We start from the raw sequence: 7,280 nt of genomic DNA, 5'->3' as shown, positions 1-7,280 counted from the left end.
AAAGTAAATATGCAACACAGTCAATGCAACCAACAGGTATCTCAAGTAATTTAGTTTAAACCGAGTTTGCATTTAAGGAAACAGAAAATTTCATTAGAACATGCTGCGCAAAGTTAAAATAGACAGGCTAACACGTAAGCATGCTTTTCTAACCTAAACAAAGTAAACAACATATGCTCATGTAGTTCAACAAGGAAAAATTAGTTAAAATTTAGTGAAAAAATGGAGTTTTACAACAAGTAGCCCGTGTACGCATTCGTCACCTTACGTACACGACGCTCATATATCAACAATACCAAGAATCCTAAGGGGAAGTCCCCTACACAAGGTTAGGCAAGCCACTTACCTCAAAACAAGCTCAAATCAATCCGAAATCATGCTCTTGCCACGAGTATCCAACTCCGAGTGGCCCAAATCTAATCTAATCAATTACATAAAGTAAATATAACTACAAACAACTAATTTCACTAAAGAAATTGAAGCTAAGGCAAGGAAATACAAAAACGCCCAAAAATCCTCCTCAGGCCCACGTTTCGGAATCGGGTAAAAGTTACAAATTATGAACACCCATTCACTCACAAGTCTAACCATACCAAAATCACTTAAATACGATACCAAAATCTCGATCAAAATCCCAAAATTCGGCCTAAGAACTTTTCTCAATTTTCCCCAAATTTTCACCCCAAATCCTAAATTAAATGATGAAATTAAGCTTAGATTAATGGGATATAATCAAAAAGGAGTTAGGAATCATTAGTCACAAACTTCCTCCAAAAATCTCTCCAAATTTTGCCTTCTACCGAGCTCCCAATCAATTTTTGAAGTTATGAACTCAAACCCTCGATTTTGGAATTTAAATTCTGCCCAGATACGTTCTTCTTTGCAAACGCGATGAACGAAAATCCCACTGACCCAATTCCTCTTTCGGGAACGCGAGGGTCCATTTGCGAACGCGTAGCTTCAGCTGCCAGGACCTTCGCGGACGCGACCCATTACTCGCGAATGCATAGAGCAACTTCCTGAGGTCCCAGCTGCTCCGCCTTTCCTCTTCGCTAACGTGCTCAAATCCTCACGTCCGTGATGCTTCCACTGGACAACCTTCACGAATGCAATCTCCCCTTCGCAAACACGAAGGACAAATGTCAACAACAGAAAAACCAGCAAAATCTGCTATCCTTCTAAGTCCAAAAATGACCCGTTGAGCATCTCAAAAACACACCCCGGGCCTCTGGGACTTCAACCAAACATACCAACCAATCTTAAAACACCATACGAACTTAGTCGAGCTCTCAAATAACATCAAACAACGCTACAATCATGAATTACCCTCCAATCCAAACTTAATGAACTTGAAATTTAAAAATTCTACAACCAATTCCGAAACCAACCAAACCACGTCCGATTGACCCCAAATTCTGCACACAAGTCATATTCACCACTACGGACCTATTCTAATTTTTAGAATAGAATTCTGACCCCGATATCAAAATTCCACTATCGGCCCGAAACTCCAAAAATTCAACTTTCGCCATTTCAAGCCTAAATGAGCTACCGACCTCCAAAACAAAATCCGAACACGCCCCTAAGCCCAAAATTACCTAATGGAGCTAACAGAATCGACGGAATTCTATTCCAAAGCCGTCTTCACACTGTTCTAACTATGGTCCAAATTCTAAGACTTAAACTCTCTTTAAGGACTAAGTGTCCCAAAACATTCTGAAACTCAAAATAAACCATTCCGGCAAATTACAATAGCAGAAAACAAAACGGAGGAAGCATTTAATAGGGGATCAGGGCATTAATTCTCAAAATGATCGACCGGGTCATTACAAGAATAAATCATATAAACGTTCAGAAAGTGAGTTTAAAATGAAACCTCTATAGCGCACCTCATCATCTTCACGTTTTTTTGTGTACTGCCTTAATTTTGTCAGAATCTTGACAGTAGGTTCTGGAATTGTAGGAAGATCAAAACTCAGCAGATATGCTATTCCCAACTCATGAGAAAGAATAGCAATTTGTCTTTCCAGCGGGTGAAATTTGAGCCATCAAATCGATCCAGTTTGAACACTTTGAACATCTTGTTGAAACCAGAATCACTACTAGATTAGTTGGCAGTCTTTAAAACCTTTTCATCATATGTTGAAACTTCATAATGTTTGAAGAAACTTTTGTCATTACATACATGAATTGTAACACCGGAATCATACCACCAATCTACAGATTTCATAGTTGTTTCTATGTTGCATTTGGTCACCATACATAAATTCAAGTTGGTAAAGGCAGAAATCATAGCAACAATATCCGAAGAAGAAGCTTGTTGTTGTTTAACATTATTTACCCTCTTCTCTCCAGTATTTTCTTTATTTTTCTATCTTTTACAAAATCTGCAATCTCTCTTGAAATGACCCATTTTTCCGCAAGTATAACACAGACCTTCTTAATGATGGAAGAATTTTGCTTTGGAGCAGCCTCAAACTTTCTCTTCTTTCCAGCTTTGTTTCCGATTTTTTCAGAATTGTTTGCTTTACTAGATTCAACATAATTCACCTTTGAACTAGTTTCCGCAGTATATTTATTTTCACGTTTTTGTGAATCTTCTTCAATCCGAATATGCTTTGTCAACTGGTCCATATTAAAGTCTTCGGAAGAATGTAATAATTTCTTCCTATAGTCATTCCAAGTGGCTGGTAATTTTGCAAGTACAACAGCCACTTGAAGAGATTCAAAAATATTGACTTTAAAATCTTTGAGTCTAGATATAGGGACAAGCAACTCATCAACATGTTCCATGACAGATTTTTCATCTACCTTCTGAAATTAAAAAAAATTCTTTCCAAGGAATTTGTTTGTTCCTTGTTTCACAGCAGTATATTTCTGTTCCAAAGCTTTCCAGATTTCTTGTGGTGATTTGTGAGGACGGAACAAATCATATAAACGTTCATAAGTGAGTTTAAAATAAAACCTCTACAGCGCACCTCATCATCTTTACGTTTTTTGTGTACTGCCTTAATTTCGTCAGAATCTTGATCAGTAGGTTCTGGCATTGCAGGAAGATCAAAACTCAGCAGATATGCTATTCCCAACTCCGTGAGAAAGAACAGCAATTTGTCTTTCCAACGGGTGTAATTCGATCCATCAAATCAATCCAGTTTGAACACTTCGAACATCTTGTTGAAACCAGAATCACTACTAGAAGCCGCAATTGCAGTGTTGTCTTAAATTCCTTAAGATTGTTAGAAAATATAGCAGAATATGGGACGAAATAATTAGGCCTTAATAGTGTAGTCATTGTCCTTAAGGAATTTAAGCCTCCCAATTACGTTGTCGCAAGGATTAAGGCAGAATTCCTCCAGGATTCTACAAAGACTCTGAAATTCGAGTTTCAGCAATTAACTCGAATTTCCCACAAGAACAGAATATTTGTGAGTTGTAGAAAATAAGTAGAAGAGAAAGAGATGAAAGTTTCAGATGTATTTCATTTTGGAGATGATATGAATATTTATAATACCTCTAGGGAGTCTGTTAATTCCAACAGACTCATCTCTTCATAACATGCACCTTTTAAAACCAATAGCCACCTTTTTTAAATTTAAAAAGAAAGTTGTTAAAAATATTTTCTGAAATTAAAAGAAAAAAATATTTGAATTAATTAAATAAAAGTTGACTAAAATATTAATTCCAGGCTACTTAATTGGCCCAAAGCCCAATTGCCCAATTTGGGGCATTTGCATCTAAACCCGCTTTTTGGGTCACATTTTAACTTGTGCCCGCTTTGCAAAAAAAATTACAAACGTATCCACCTTTTTGCGTAACTTTAGCATACGGGGCTGAAGTAGTAAAGGCAATCACACAAAACTTCAGCATTCTAGTAGACGGGGCTGAAGTAGCAAGTGTGCTGAAGTTTTTGTTTGTAATTGCTGAACTTAAGCATAGTAGCTGAAGTTTTGCTCTCTATTTGCTGAAGTTTTTGTTTGTAATTGCTGAAGTTTTTATTTTTGTAACTGGCTAACTTCAGCTCTAGAGCTGAAGTTTTTGTCTTATAATTGGTGAACTTTTATTTTTGTAACTGGTGAACTTCAGCTCTAGAGCTCAAATTTTTATTTTTGTAACTGGCAAACTTCAGCTCTAGAGCTGAAGTTTTTGTTTTGTAACTGTCGAACTTCAGCTCTAGAGCTGAAGTTGTTGTTTGTAACTGGCGAACTTCGCTAAAGAACTTCAGCTGCGTCGAATTATCAAAATGGCAGAATCGTTGAATCCAGATAAGAAAATTAGTTGTTTGACACCGGAGGAGGAGGAGGAGAAGCAAAGGAAAAAAGAGGAAGAAAGGGCAGAAAAATTAAATAGAAGTATTCCTTGGAAACAATTCAGAAAGCATCAGCCGAAGAGCACGTTGTCTAGTAAATTTAACTGAGTCCCAAAAGAGGCAAATACAAATCAATTATCCCAAATCAGAAGAAGAACTTCTTTTACATAAGAATTTATGGGAAAGAGAACACTATTCGTTCGAGGAGATGAGGGTAAAATCACTTTTACCATCAAAAGAGGATGAGAATAAGTGGGGAAAATACTTGGAATCAAAGAAGCAAAGGGAAAGCGAAATGCGTTTCGTACTGGAAAGAGAAATTCGTTTGGAGGAGAAGGAGGAGGAGAAAGCGGACTGAAGTTGTTTAAAAAGTGGGTATATGTTATAACTTTTAAAAAAAATGGGTATAGGTTAAATTTGGTCGCCCCGTGCAATTTTTACGCCCAATCTTGACTATTAATAATATTTCAATTTTCCTCCAAAATACCCTTAAAAATATTCAAACTATAAAAGACAAAGAAGTGTTTTTAAACACCTCTTTCTTTCTTTCTTTTTCAATGAGGGACAAAACAACCTCTTCTCGAATACTCCCATCAAACACTAACTACTCTAACATTATTTTTGGACATTTTAAGTGATGCTTATGTTAGAGTTTGCAGACTCAAGTTTTAAGTTTTTACGAATTGTTTGCTTAAATTATTTTTGCAAATTCAAGTTTTGCTCCTCGAATAATCTCTCGTATGGTCTTTCATGAATTGCACATTGTCTTAGGACTGCATGTTTAAAATTTTTTGTATTTTTCACCCGATATTCATTATCTATATTTGGACCCGGCTTAATCCTAAGGTAATGGCGTTTGTATAATAATATCACATAATATTTTTTAAAAATTAAAGTCGACAAATTTCAACTATCTATCTATATCTATATATTTATATATTATATTAAAACCACGAAGTCCCTTAACAAAATGTCGTTCGCCTTTTTTACGCTTTAAAAATAGAATTCATACTAGACAAAATAGTCATTTACTTATTTTCCTAATATTTGGGAATATTCCTTTAATAATTTCCTAATATTTAGGAAAGTCATTTAACAATTTTCCTTATATTTATCACTTTAAAATCCGCTAAGAATCTAAAATATTGCTTATTAAACCTTTCCTTTCTTATACTATGAACTAAACTTTCAAACGATTGGAAATATTCTTTGGCGATAACAACGCATAGACATTCACTGCTTCAACGCATAGACAAACACTCTACCATTACACCAATATTGTGCGATAACAACACACGAACCGTCATAACAATTAGTGCCAAATCTCAAAACCTTAGGTAATACTAAAACTGAGCTGAAACGATAGAACGGCCTTCCGCAAGGCGACGACAATAGCCCGATCAAATACGCAGGGAGGAACATCCCACACCACATCTGTAGTACCATTATATTTTCTCAATTTCCTATTTATAATAAGCGCTTCACATCGCATAAAATTGAGTAGGAAGGAAACAAAGGCATAAGCCTCAAAGGAATCAAACCGCACGATGAGGAATCAAGAAGGGAGGTGCTCCTAACAGTCCTGTAGCCTCTCGAAGATAAGGACAGACGTCTCTGTACCGATCTGCGAGACTCTACTAGACTTGATCGTGATTCGTGAGACCTAAGGGAACCTAGTGCTCTGATACCATGTTGTCACGACCCTAAATCCACTAAGGGTCGTGATGGCGCCGGACACCGCTGTCAGGCAAGCCAACCAAAATACTTAATATAATTCTCGTTTTAATAATTTTGAAAACTATGATTTTCTTTCAATTTCACTAGTAAAAGATAATCATTTCAAATCGAATATGAATGTTAAGAAGTTAATACAAGATACCTCATAATCTTCCCAGAACCCGGTATCACAAGTGCATGAGCATTTACTAGGGAATGGAATAAAATACAGTAACTGTCCGGAATACAAAGTGGACAGAAATGAAAAAAAATACAGTAAAATACTCTGAAGGGGACTCTGCTGGCTGCGGGTCGTCTCAATAAATGCAGCTCACCTAAGTCTCCGTATCAACCATGCCGCTATGCCACTAAGCCACTAGCCCCACATGAACCTGTGCAACAAAAATGCACAACAAGTATAGTATGAGAACGAAAATAACGTGTACCCAATGAGTATCCCGTCTAATCTCAAAGAAGTAGAGACGAGAGGTCGACTTCGACATTTACTAATGGTCCAATGATGATATAGTAAAAGTGTGAGGAACTCATGGATTTCATAAAGCAAAATTTAACTCATAAAGCCGGAAAGCAGGTAAACAACTTCTCAAATAATAAAGGATTTCCAAGGATTTACTTTTCATTATCTTTATCAATTTATCACTGGCCAGGAAGGGCAATTATCAACATTCATAAATCTCAAGAGGCAATCCAAGCATGCACATATCATGCCGAGGTCGTACGGCCCGATCCAACATAAATGTAAAATGTGCACTACCGAGGGTCGAACAGCCCGAACCATACATGCATCTATTACCCCGCTCGCAAATCATACATGTGACGTGGTCAATTTGTGCGTAGCCCCCACAAATAGAAGTACATAATTAATTATTTCACCTATGGGGATAATTCTCTCTTACAAGGTTAGAAAGGAGACTCACCTCACTCCGAAGATCCATAACCGGCCTTCCACGCCCTTCCGAAGACTCGAATCGATGCACAATGCTCCAAATCTAGACAATAATTATGCAAATCCATTAATATATGCTCAATTATTCATTACAGTCCAATTTATAACAATTCCTAACCCCGATCGAAAAGTTGACAAAATTGCCCTCGGGCCCACGTGCTCGGATTCCGAAGTTTTTTGAAGATAACGTTTACCCATAACCTCACGAACTCATATATATAATTTACTCTCAATTTCATACCCAAAATCGTGGTCAAAATCCAAAATACAATTTCTAGGTCTTTCCACCAA

This window comes from Nicotiana sylvestris, chromosome 6 (assembly GCF_000393655.2).
Source record: "Nicotiana sylvestris chromosome 6, ASM39365v2, whole genome shotgun sequence".
Lineage (NCBI taxonomy): Eukaryota > Viridiplantae > Streptophyta > Magnoliopsida > Solanales > Solanaceae > Nicotiana > Nicotiana sylvestris.
Note: the sequence above shows the minus strand (reverse complement) of the source record.